Raw genomic sequence first — 12,940 nt, forward strand, 5'->3', positions numbered from 1 at the left:
TGACACATATCCCACTCTGAGATTCTCTTGCCTGTTATCTGTTTCCTTCACTGAGCTGCATGAAGTCAGGGAACTTGTCTAGCCTTTTTCCTGTTACGTTCCCAGCATCTAGAATAGATTCCCAGCTGATATGCAGTAGGTCCTCAATGAGTACTTGTTGAACAAATGACTCTATTGCTCTAGCTGAGCAAAGAGGTAGGGTCCATCCCGCTTGGTAACACTACTCTGTCAATCCATGTCACTAGTTCAATCGGCATACCTATCAAGGCCGCAGACACAGCAGCCCAGAGAGGATGAGAGAAACTGCATTACTGCTTGTTGAATTACATTCTGTACTTTGTTGACTCAACTGTCTGCACTTATAGGCTATGAACAAAATTTCCATGATCTATCTTTAGGTGAAAAAAGCAAGTTACAAAATAGTATATGTAATCTGACTCTTGTAATACTCATACACAATAAATATATGTTGAATGAATCATGTTTTTCTACAAACAAATGTCTGGAAAATGGCCTGAAAGAATGAACGCCCAAATGTAAAAAAAAATTAGGTATTCTTGGGAATGAGATTCTGAGTAATACTTTTTTCCTTTGTATTTAAAAAAATTTTTATACCATGAGAACATAATTATAATAATTTTTATAATCAGAAATAGCAATACAATGATTCCCACTTTTAAAAGAAGAAAAAGGATTCACCTACAAGAAACTTGATATTTGAAATGAAGTGCATGAAAAGATATGAACAGATGGTTGACAGAAAAGGAACTACAAATGGCTTTTAAACATATGAAGATATGCTTATTCTCAGAGACACATGAATTAAAACTTCTCTGAGATATTCTTTTCACCTATTAGTTCGACAAAAATTCAAAAGTTGTTATACACTCTGAATTAAAGCTCAATAATACATTGACTGTGGCTTATCGATCTTTTATTCTTCTTTTCTTATATCTGCAGGGCATCGCCCAAATGGTTATTTCATTGCTACTTTCTCTTTTAGCTCTAGAGAAGTGGTTCCTAACTATTGTGTTTTAGAATCAGCTGGGGGGCATTTAGAAGTCCTGCTGCCCAGGCGGCACCCCGTACCAACTAAATCAATGTTTGGGGGTGGAAACCAGGCATCAATATTTTTTTGAAGATCTTCAGATGATTTCAGTGTCCAGCAAAGTTTGGAACCAATGCTACAGTGTTTCTAGTCCATGCTAACTCTTTTTTTTTTTTTTCTAAATTGGAGTATAGTTTCTTTACAATGTTGTGTTAGTTTCTGCTGTACAGCAAAGTGAATCAGCCACACGCATACACGTCTCCCCTCTTCCTTGGGTTTCCCTCCCATTTAGGTCACCACAAAGCACTGAGTAGAGTTCCCTGTGTTATCTATTTTACACATAGTAGTGTATATATGTCAAACCTAATCTCCCAATTCATCCCACCCCGCTCCTCCCCACCTTGGTATCCATACACTTGTTCTCTATGTCTGTGTCTCTATTTCTGCTTTCATGCTTAATCTTAATGAGGCCCTCAGTGTTGAGCATCAAGGCCACCTGCACCAAAGAGCTTACAGCCATCTCTGTTAACACAACAGCTATTCTTTCCAGGAAATTCCTGTCTGGGAAGAAAGAGCTGTAAACCAATAAATAACTTTCCTATTTGCTTGTGTCTGGGCAAATAGTTTGCTCATCTGGTCAAACAGCTCTCTTCTCAGGACAATAGACTGTTTACCTGGGCAAACAGTTCACTTGTCAAACAGTTGTATACTGACTTGAACTTCACCTTGCTGCATCCACCAATACTAAACTATCATGTCGTGAATTTTGTCCAATCCCAATCAGACCCCCCTTAGAACTGCCTTAAAGCACCTGAACCCAGACCCCCAAACCCTGTAAATATCATTTCCTTAGTGTTACTTGATTAACAGATTTTTCTGTGGTCTTCAGAGGACTTCTGATAATGTAACTTCAAGACCTTTATTTTCACTCTCAATTTCACTCCTGTGGGCTAGGAGGAAGGGCTTTCTGACCTTGGTTACGTGAATCCCATACTTTCCTATAAACCCCAATCCGCCGGTCATTCTCTTCTTTGGAATCTTCCCCTCTTTCTAGGAAGACGAATCCTGTGTTCCTTTACTCACACCCTTGCAGTACTTCTGACACCAGATGTGTGGGTTTTCCACACCTTAAGCAATTCTCTGCAACACTAGCTGGGCGTCCCATAATTCGATTCAATTCTGACGCTATCTACCTGTGAGCATCGGATCCCACAGGTTAAGGGCTTAGTTCCACAAGACTTCCCTCACTTCAGACACACATCAGAAGTCCCAGGTGGTCACCCGTCTTCTGAACAACAGGCTATAAATTAGAATTCCCACAACCCCCTACTTGGAATCGGTAATTTGATAGAAAGGATCACAGAATTCAGGAGAACACTTATGTTTACCAGTTTATTATAAAGGACATAATAAAGGATCCAGATGAACGGCCAGATGAAGAAATACATAGGGCAAGGTGCGTGGGAAGGGGGAAACCAAGCACTTCCTGACCTGGAAGCTCTCTGAAGCCCATACTTCTGGGATTTTTATGGAGGCTTCATCACTTAGGCATGATCAGTCGTTAATCCAGTCTCCAGTCACCCTTCCTTGCCTGGAGGAAAGAGGGTGGGTGGAAAGTTCCAAGGTTCTCATCATGGCTTGGTCTTTCTGGTGGCCAGCCCCCATCCTGAAGCTACCCAGGAGCCCCCCAAGAGTCACCTCATTAGAACAAAAGACATTCCAGCACCCAGGAAATTCCAAGGAACTGAGGAGCTCTGTGTCAAGAACTGGGGTCGAAGACCAATTACTAGAAGAAAGGATGTTCCTAGTGTTCTTATCACTTAGGAAATTCCAAGCATTTTAGAAGTTCTGTGCCAGGAACCAGGGGCAGAGACAAATATAGATATATTTTAAAAAATTATTTCCACAGCCTCCCTTCTGACTCTTTCCTTCCTGTCATCAGGTGTGCTGAGATTTGCCCAAATTGAAAAGATAGTAATTTGATCCTGGTACCTCTTCTCATTATAGATTAACAATTCTTTTCTGTCCAAATCCTTGAACATGTGAGCTGTCACAACAGCACCACCTTTCTGGGCAGCTACATCTCTCTTAGCTTTCTTTGCCTGACTCACCACACAGCTGAAACTTTTTCTCCCACATCTTATTAATGACCTCTTTATTGCCACATCTAATGGTCTTTCATCAGAGTTCCTTTTGATAACCCCACTGGATATGACACTGTTACCTCATCTCTCCCTCTCCCACTTTTTTTTTTCCTTTGGCTTTCATGAATGTCACTTTCCCAGAGTCACTCCCTCACTTTCCTTCTCTCATTTTCTCTCTCTCCCTGTTTTGGTTGCACTTCCTTGTCCCACTTGCCATCTATGAGTATCCTCCAAAACTCCAGTCAACTCACACACCCTCTCTGAAGGCATAAACTCCCTCGACTTCAACTCTCACCTTCAAGAACAACTTCTACTTCAGTAATTCAAGCACAGGATAGAACAGGTGCTTCACAAACGCCCTTGAATTTAATTAATCAAGTAGCTGACGAAGATGAGCACATCATTTCCAGGGAGTGTCTCATCCATAGTACCAGCTGGAATCGCCGGCAGAATTTGCACCTGGCCTGAGCAGGGATGTGTGCCCAGCACTGGATCTGCCACCTGGAGCAGACTGTCCCAGTGGCTCTGTTGCATCTTGGAGACCTCACGGCTCTATTCTCATGACTGTCCATCCATCCCAGCTGCACTGCCTACAGGACACCAGCCTACAGTCTTTGGCCAACCCTCAACATAATTGGGATGGAGTTTACAAAAGGAAAATAAGAAACACCCTCTTGAGGGTGAGATCTCAGAATGGCAAGTCTTCACTCTCCCCCTCCCTCATGCTATAGTGTGAAACAGGCGTGATCTTTCTGGTGTAGTGGGGACATGGTAACTAACTATCTTGCCCTACTGTAGTTCTATCATAGGCACTGAATTCGAGATGGAAGAGAAACTCCTCAGAAGGCGCCTTCATGAGTTATCCCTGAAATAACTCTAGACACATTCAGAACTGCTGTTGAGCAAGTTATATTTATGATTTATCCACCCATCCAATAATCACTGTCTAACAAATATGTTTAAAGCAACATTTTAGCAGACACTATACTAAGTGCTGGTGATATGACTATAAATCCAGCTTGTCCCCTGCCTCCAGAGAATGCACACTCTGGTCCCCACACAACCACATTTAAGTGTAACATAGAGTTAGGCTTGAAGAAAGATCAGGACAAAGAGCTATCATATTTGTCATAGTGTTTAATGTTTCACAAGGTGTTTTCACATCCATTCCTTCATTTAATGTTCATAAGAGCCCAAGAAGATGGGCAGAGAAAATAGTGTTGATTCCATTTTACCGAAGAGGATATCAAGGCATAAAGAGGTCACATGCAATGTAATGTGTTCAGCTTATGGTTCAGAGCTGGGACAGCAACCCAGGCGGCCAACCAGAATCCGCTGCTTTAGTTACTACCCCATACTGCCTTCCCACCTCAGTTTCCTCATCTGTATAAAGAAGTTGCTAGGCTAGGTGTCTTTCTTCTATGGTCCCTTCAAATATGAGACTCTGACTCCATAACCAGGGCCCTCGCCCAGGGAGCTCCCAGTCCAGGAGGGACAGATGGACCAGAGGACTAACAGCATTGTTCCTCTGCTACCTTGTAGGTTTGTTGTGAAGATTACAGTTCATAATGCACTAATCCAGCACTTTCTGTGTGTGTGTGTGTGATTTAATAAAACTAGATGCAGTGACCTTAGCACTTTGTAGGTACCACTTTGTAGCAGGTATTTCTCCAGGTTCTCCTTAGTTTTCCAGGTATCTGCCTACCCCGGGAGATTTCAGGGGCCCGGAGCATATGATAACCCCCACCACTGAGAACAGTGTGTTCAACAGGGATTGTTGTGGAAATAGTGGGTTAGTTGAGGCAGGCTGATTTTAGAGAGGGAGGTGGCTCGATCCATGTGCCGGGATTCTTTTCACCTCAACACACATTTTTGTGTTTCTCAAAATACCTAGTTGAGTACGTTGGTAGGAGCTCACCATGGAAGTTCAATGACTATAAAATGGGGCAGGGGGGCAGATTTTGAATACAGAGGAGGATGAGAAGGCAGAAGGAGGAAGAAAAAAGGAAAAGGAAAGGAAGGAGCTAGAGCATTACAATGTGTAAAAACGCTTCTATCTCCATGGACATTAAGTCCCAGGACCTAATTTGTTTTGCCATCGTCGTATTTTTCCAGTCTTCTAAATGGTAACTTCAGATCTGCCGTGGAGAGATGCATGGGCAATCTCGTGACCACCTCACGTTGCAAGAACTCTTGCTGAAGCTACGGCAGCGGCAGTGGCAGTGATAGCTCCCCCAACATTCCTCCAGAAGGCTGGAGTTTTGCTTTGTGTTGTTTTAGGCTCTCTGGCTCAGGAAGCATTATTAGATGGAAACACTCCACCTCCCCGCCCCAGCTCCCAGTGCTGCCTTGTGGTCAGTGAAGTAAATGCATTTTGTGCCTCTTAAGAAATGTGGGACACGAGGTTGCGTGGAACGCTGCCAACGTGACCGTGGAGGGGTGCGTCAGAGGCTCGGTGACAGGTGGCAGAGGCCAAGGGCCTGGGGAATCGCTTACAGTCACGGAGATTTCTTTTTCTTTCACCCCTTGTCCTCTGATGGGAATGAGGTAGTGCACCGCCAAGCCACACGACGGGAGCCTGGAGTAAGATGGCTTGGGCAAGTTTCACGCGAATTTCCGTCTTTAAATAATGACATAGTCAGTCACTATCCCTGGGGGCATTTGCTTCTTGGCTGCCTTATTAGTCTTTTTTTTTTTTTTTAAAGCAAATCTGTTAAAGACACTTCTCTTAGTCTTATATGCCCTTGCCCAGACTTGTCTTCTTTTTGTAGTACTGAAGTTCTACCGTTCAACAGTTAGGAAGGAACTGGCTTTGAACTGGAAACAAGGGCAGCACAAGGTCGAGACAGTGGGCTCATTTTGTGCATGGGTGCAGAGAGAGAGTGCCAGCCGTTGTGGGAGAGAGGTCTGAGGGATTGGATATGCAAAATTGGATCTAGCTGGCAGCCCCCGGGCAATCAGCTTATGGTAGGGGTGGGAATGGCAACTATTGGAAAACACTGCAAACTGAGCTTGTTTCTCATCTGAAATATGGCCTCTACATTGATTGTATATTTTTCCAACATGGAGCTAGGCAATGGTGTGCTGGTAAACTGGCTCTTTGGAAAGAAAAAAAGAAGGGCTGGTTTGTAACATTTGTAAATACTCTGACTGTGGCACATTTCCAGCTACCATGGTTGACCTGCTTGCCAAATTCCTGAATATTTAACACTCCGCTCTCTGGAGCTGGTACCAGCAGCTCCAGCCTGCCACTGGCTAAGAAACAAATTTCTCCTTGCCACTTCCAGGCCAGCTTTGGGTCCGCATGCAGCCCCCTCCCCCCAAAAAAAGATCGGTTTCAGCTTTGCTGCTTATTAGATGTGTGCTCCTTGGCAAGGGCTTTACTTTTTCCAAACACAGTTCTCTCTTTTGAAAAATAAGACTTTAGGTGACGAGGCGGATGCCGTTTAGAATCTCTGCCAAGCCCACGCCACTCTTCTCTGAGAACTGTACCTTCTTTCTCACGGTGCCATACTTGAATTAAGAGACTCTGCACCTGTGGCCTGAGCTGATTAAACAAATCCTAGGGAGTCAAGGCGAGGGGCCAATCAGATCTCTCCCTTGATGATTTGCCCAGAGCTATTCCAACCTTGGATTTGGGAGTGGAGAGAAAGAGAGACAGACAGACAGACACAGACACACACACACAGACACACGCACACACAGACACACACACACACACACAAGGAGGAGGTCCCCTTCCTCCTACTGCATCCCTCAATCTGCCTACTCTTTGCCCGGATTGTTCAGCTTTGTCTTGGAGATATCCCAGCTGCTTCCAATAAACTTTATTCTGCACTCAGGCCAGTTGGAGTAGGATTTTGTAAACTGCAACTAATAGAGCTTTAAATAAGGCAGAAATGATTTTCAGGGCTTTTTCTGAGCTCTAATGTTACACCAATGGTTCTCCAAGTATGGTCTTCCCACCAGCAGCATTAACTTCACTCGTGAACGTGTCAGAAATGCTGGTTCTCAGGCCCCGCCCCAGACCTATTAAATCAGAAACTCTTAAGTGTGGGACCCAGCAATTTGTTTTTTTACAAGCCTTCCAGGTAATTCTGTTGTGTGCTCAAGTTTGCGAACTGCTGTATTACTATCCTAAAGGGGTTATGTTTTACATAAGAAAGGCATTTTCGTAACAAGTGGTACAATTTTCTAAGTTACTAGATTAAAGGTCAAAAGATGATTTTTATTAGTAAAAAAAGTTAATTTTTAAAATTAACATGTATTACTTTTACAACTTGAAAGAAATAACAACAAATTGTGTTTCTAAAAATTTTCGTTTCAGTGGACTGACTGACATTTCAAGGATTAGCCTAAAAGAATAGAAGGAAAGTATGAAGAATGAAAATGCTGCCAATAAAGGACAGAAAGTAAGCACCAGATGATTTCAAAACGGTGAAAGGCTGGAAGGAAATACAGAACAGATAACCCAGATGCTGTGTGGTTTTGCACTGGACAGGATTTCGCAAAATGTGCCATTAAACACTGAAATGACTAATAATTTATGGCATTGGGAAACTGTGAAGTAATGATCGATTTACATAAGTACAGTAAAAAGTGAAACAGGAAACTCTGACTTAACTTCATCCTGACAGCTTTCACTTAGGTTTGGAGAGATAAGTTTGGATGGGAATTTTCACTGTACTAGGATCTTAAACAGGCAGTTGGAATGGATAGGGCTCATTTGTAGGTTGGTTGTTTGAAACGAACATATTGTTTTCCTAGGAAAATCATGCTCTTGGAGAGCATACTGCAGGGAGCACAACAGAACCCTTAATGGAAGGAAACTGCAGTGCTGGTAATAATGCAGGTCCCTGGGAGGGCGGGTCCCATGAGATGCCCTGCACTTTAACAGTTCCCTCAGCAGCCCCTAGGGGACAACCTCTGGGCTGGGCTTAGAGAAAGCAGAGTGATGGAGAAAGGGAATCAGGAGAGGGTGGGGAGTCCTCTGGGGGAAGGAATGGGGGTTCCCTTTGGAGAAGTGTCAACAGTAGGGGGACAAAGGGTGGAGGAGGGTTCTGCAGTTGAGGGTCCAAATATGTGTATTATTAGTAAATCGGAAAACCAAAAGTTGGGAACTGCCCCTATTTGCTATTGGATACTGTGTCTACTGTGGTGTCAACCTCTGAAACAAGCCTGAAGAGTGGTTACAGTTGCTGGCTCTGCAGTCAGATGGATCCTGGTTCGAATACCAATTCCATGTCACCTTGGGCTAGTCACTAAAATGTGCTGTGTCTTCACGTCCTCATCTGTGAAAGGGAGGTGATGATGATGATGGTGTGTACCAGACAAAGTTGCTGTCAGAATTCAAAGGGAGAATTTATGTAAAGCACTTAAAACACTGATCATTTAATGTATGTTAGATATTGTTATATTAGTCCCTGAGATGCCTTAGTTAAATGATTCTTGTTCTTTTTGAAAAAGAAAATGATAGATTGGAGTTTAGAGTGGTTGATTAAGACACATAAGAAGTATAGAGAGGACTTTAATAGTTGTGGGAAATTGTGTCTGCTTTCTTATATGAGCTGGTGACCCCCATCGCTGAATCTTCACAAAAGATTCCACCAACTGAAAGTCTCACTAGGGATGTGTTCCATAGGAATTTGGGAATTCTAGAGAAAGTAAATATAGGGAAAAGTTCGATAATAGTTCATGATATAGAAAAGGTGTTTATTATTATAGAGCTTATTTCCTTCAGTATGATTGCCATTTGAAGGTAATAGGATCTAAAAACAAGAACAAAACAAAGCCAAAATAAACCCTTCCTAATAGCATAGGGAAACTGGCCTGGGTATATTTAGTCATGTGTCTTGCTCTTCTGACAGCCCCAGCTGCTGAAAATATTCATGAATGTGGTTTGCCTTCCTGGTCCTGGGTAAATACAGGTAATACACTGCCCTTCCGGGCTTTAAAAATGCTTTGAAAGGCCTGAAAGTTTACAGCCGTTTGGCTCTGACACAGGGTTTCCCAGGGCCCTCGCGGTGTGTGGGCAAAGCATCTTTGTTGTGTGGAATTTGGCGAGTGTGCTGGCTACAGCCAGTATCATACAGAGAAAACTGCCGAGGAAGGACCCCTTGAGCCACAGGTGTCTGTCCCAGGGATTTGGAGCACTTCCCCGAGTGGTGCTTCTGTCTTCCAGCAGGGAGACACAAGTAGGTTCTGTTGGTGGCCCTTCTATTCACTGCAAATGATTCCATATCAGTAACACACCCTTAAAGTCCAAGCATTTACAGAATAAGAGAACAAACTTCAAAAGAACATGAATCTTTGCACCAGATGGAGTTTGAGAGCTCTCTTGCTATTTCCCTGGGTCTGTTCTGGTTAGCTGTAGATCCTCAGGCATTGCATGGGTCCCCTAAGAGTGCCAAGATGATGGGTTCAGACTAGAGTGAGCTCGAGGTAGTAGCTGAGTCATACAGAGACAAAAGCTCTGGAGTCAGGAGGCCAGGGGTCCTGGGTCTGGCTGGCTCACTTGTTAATGTAGTCATGTAACCGTTGCCAGTCAGGGAGCATCTCCAGTTAGGGCCCAGTCCAAGTGGTTTTCTGAAGAAGGAGTTTGTGCCTAGAACTCTCCCCATGGATGCCTTACATTGGAAGCAATAACTTTCTGTATTGACTCTCAGACAGACCCTGATAGTACCTGACGGTTTGCTTGGGGTATAAGCCCTCCTAAGAGTACTCACATTTTAATAAGAATCAGTTGGAGACCTAAGCAGATTGTTAGGCAAAGAAATAGATCTTTATGTACTTTGGGTGCAAAGGCAGCTGATGTGGGAAATACTTTCGAATACACAGTCCTGCCTGGTAATCCTAAATGACTTTCATTCTGCTTGCCTAACTGGACCGACTTTTCTCTTCTGCAAAATGGGGGTAGCAACCCTCGACTCTACTGACTTAGGAGGATACGTAATGACAAAAAGAGATAACAGACATGAACTTTTAAAAGTATTGACACCAGGGCATTTTATTGTAATTTTTAATAGGCAGCAATGTGGCGTTAAGGAAAAAAGCATAAATTTTGGAGTCAGGCCGATATGGGTTCTGTCTGCTCTATGTTAGCTGTGTGTCAAATCATTGAACCTCTGTGAGCTTGTTTTTTTACCTGTAAATAGGGATGATGGGCCCCACCTCCCAAGTTAATTGTGAGGTAAGTGAGAGTGGGATGCTGTTTTGTGCTCTTCATGGTGTTGGCACCAATAAATGCTGGCTGTTATCATTCCTCAGAGTACCATGCAAATGTGAGGTTTTATTATCTGCAAAGGGGCAGTTACGGTAGGAAATTTGGTCTAGTCTCAGGTTGACGGAAGGCGGCAGGACCTTTGAGGACCAGGGGAGCTCTGGGGTGCCCCACAGAATGCAGTCTGGGCTTCTAGGTGGCTTCCTTGGCACCTTTGACCATTATTCTCCAGTTACCTTATCTTTCAGGCATTCCTTAAAATTCCGGCTTTGAGTAGATGGAGCACAGTCTGTCTTATTCCCTAGTATATCCCCAGCTCTCTGTACAGGGCCTGGGACACAGCAGGGGATCTACCAACAGTAATTAAATAGACAGATGACCAGGGTCAGCCATCTGCACTTGCATGGGCTGCTCCACAAAGTCTAGTCTGAACCTGAGCTCCAGGAAATTAGGATTGGGTGAAGGATTTCTGGTCGCACAATGCGAACTCAATATCCAGATGGTACTGAGGGCAAAGAAAGTAGAGTGGAATACATGGGAATGATTGTGTGCTCATTTCTACCCCATGTCAGCCTGGAAAAGTCATGTGCCTTGACGTTCAGAGCTGAAGGAAGTAAGGAAAACGTTAGCTTACATGTCAGGAAGGCAGATGCATGCCCCTACTTATTGACACTTTGGGAAATGGGTCCAGGGATCATTCACTCATTCAACAAATATTTATTGAGGCCCTATTTTGTGCCAAGCATTATTCTAGGCACTCAAGATGTATCAGTGAACAAATCGGACAAAATCCTTGTCCTCAGGGAGTTTCCATTCGAGTGGGGCAAATAGACTGCAAGCAAAGAGATCAATAGCAAAGGTAGGTGATGGAAATATGATGAAGAAAACTAAGGCAGTGTTAGGGGATGGAGAAAGGCAAGGGGTGCCATTATCGCTAGGATGGTCAGGGGAGGGCTTCCTTGAGGGGAAGCAGTGTGCACAGAGACATGCATGAAGGGACCATAATCATATCTCAACGGAGTACAAGAGGCTGAGGGAGAAGTGAGTGTAAAGTACCTGAGGAGGAGGACTGATCAGCACATTCAAGAGACAGCAAGAGGGCCTCTCGGGCTGAAGAGTGTGCAGAGGAGAGAGTGATGGGAAATGATGTTGGAAGGAAGTAGGAGCCAGGTCCTGCAGTACATTTTAGGCCAAGGCCAGGGCTTTGGGTATATTCTAAGAGTGCCAAGAGAACTTTGAGCAGAGGAGAGACTTTTGTTCTTAAAGGACTCTGGCTGCTGCCCAGCTGCTCCTGCAGAAGCTCTGGTGAGAGGTAACTGCAGCCTGGATAAGGATGCGAGGGGCAGAAGAAATAATAAATGAAGAAATGTGGGATATAATGTCGTGACTGAGCTGACGGGATTTGCCAATGGATTGGACGTAGCATTTCTGAAAAAGAGATCAAGGATGACTCTAAGATATTTTACCTAATTAGGAGGAAGCATTTTCCTGAGATGGAATGTGCAAGAGAAGGGCAGGTTTTGTGATGGGAAATGAAGGATTTGGTTTGGGGTACTATTATAGTCACCGGTTGCTATGCAACAAACCACCCCAAGACTTGGTGACTTAAAACTACAATGTATTGTTATCTTTCATGTTTCTGAAGTTTGATTAGGCTCAGCTCGGTGATTCTTGGTTGTTTGTCTCTGGCAGTTGCAGTGAGACATGCGGGGCTCATTCGTATGGCCGGCAGGTGACGCTGGCCATTTGCTGGGAGCTCAGCTGGACCCGTCAATGGCAGTGCCAGCACATGCTGCTTGACCTTCGTACAGTAGGGCAGCTGGGTTCCAAGAGCGAGTATCCCAGGTAGTTGCATTCCAAGAGAGCCAGGCAGAAGTTCCACCATGGATTCTTATGACCTAGCTCTACAAGTGCCAAACTGTTACTTCTGCTCTATTGTACTGGTGAAGTAAGCCACTAAGGCCAGTCCATGTTCAAGGGGAGAGGAGTAGAACATCACCTCCTGATGCAAAAGGAGCAGCGTCCATGTACAGGGAGGGAAAGAGCTGTTGGCAGTCAACCTGGGACACCATCTATCATTGATGCCCTAAGTTTGAGATGTGTACTGATATTCAAGTTTGAAACTGAGAACGAGATTGGGTCTCTGGAAATTGGGCAGGAAAATTCTCTTCAAGATCTTTAGATTCAGAGACTTGATATGTTAAATTAGAAACAAATTACTCTCCTGCCTTTTTTTTTTTTTTTAAGTTACCTGATTGGAGCTCTGTGGTTCTGTTGGGTATGTCTGTGGTAGCTAATAAATGAACTGCATTTTAAAAATCATCATTAATATTTATTAATTACTTAACACAATGCCTGATACAGTAGACATGTAATAAGTGCTAATCATTATTATTAGCTAGTACATTTTTTTTTTTACACTTCCTTATTCACATTCTTTCTAAACTGCCCAAATATCCCATGCTGTCTTTGTGGCATGCATTAGTCTGGCTATAATCACATTGGGTTGATTGCTCCTGATCTTGTAAA

The 12,940-nt window shown here is 43.7% G+C and overlaps 1 long non-coding RNA gene across 1 annotated transcript in view; it reads left to right on the forward strand.

Moving 5' to 3' along the window:
* LOC307191314 overlaps nt 1-12,940 on the forward strand; it is a 276,807-nt gene that overhangs the window by 127,146 nt on the left and 136,721 nt on the right. The window contains exon 4 of the long non-coding RNA XR_013829688.1: nt 7,520-7,604. This is a non-coding gene — a long non-coding RNA (uncharacterized lncRNA). The remainder of the gene's footprint in view (nt 1-7,519; nt 7,605-12,940) is intronic.

Source organism: Stenella coeruleoalba (assembly GCF_951394435.1).
Source record: "Stenella coeruleoalba genome assembly, chromosome: 9".
In the NCBI taxonomy this organism is placed as follows: Eukaryota; Metazoa; Chordata; class Mammalia; order Artiodactyla; family Delphinidae; genus Stenella; species Stenella coeruleoalba.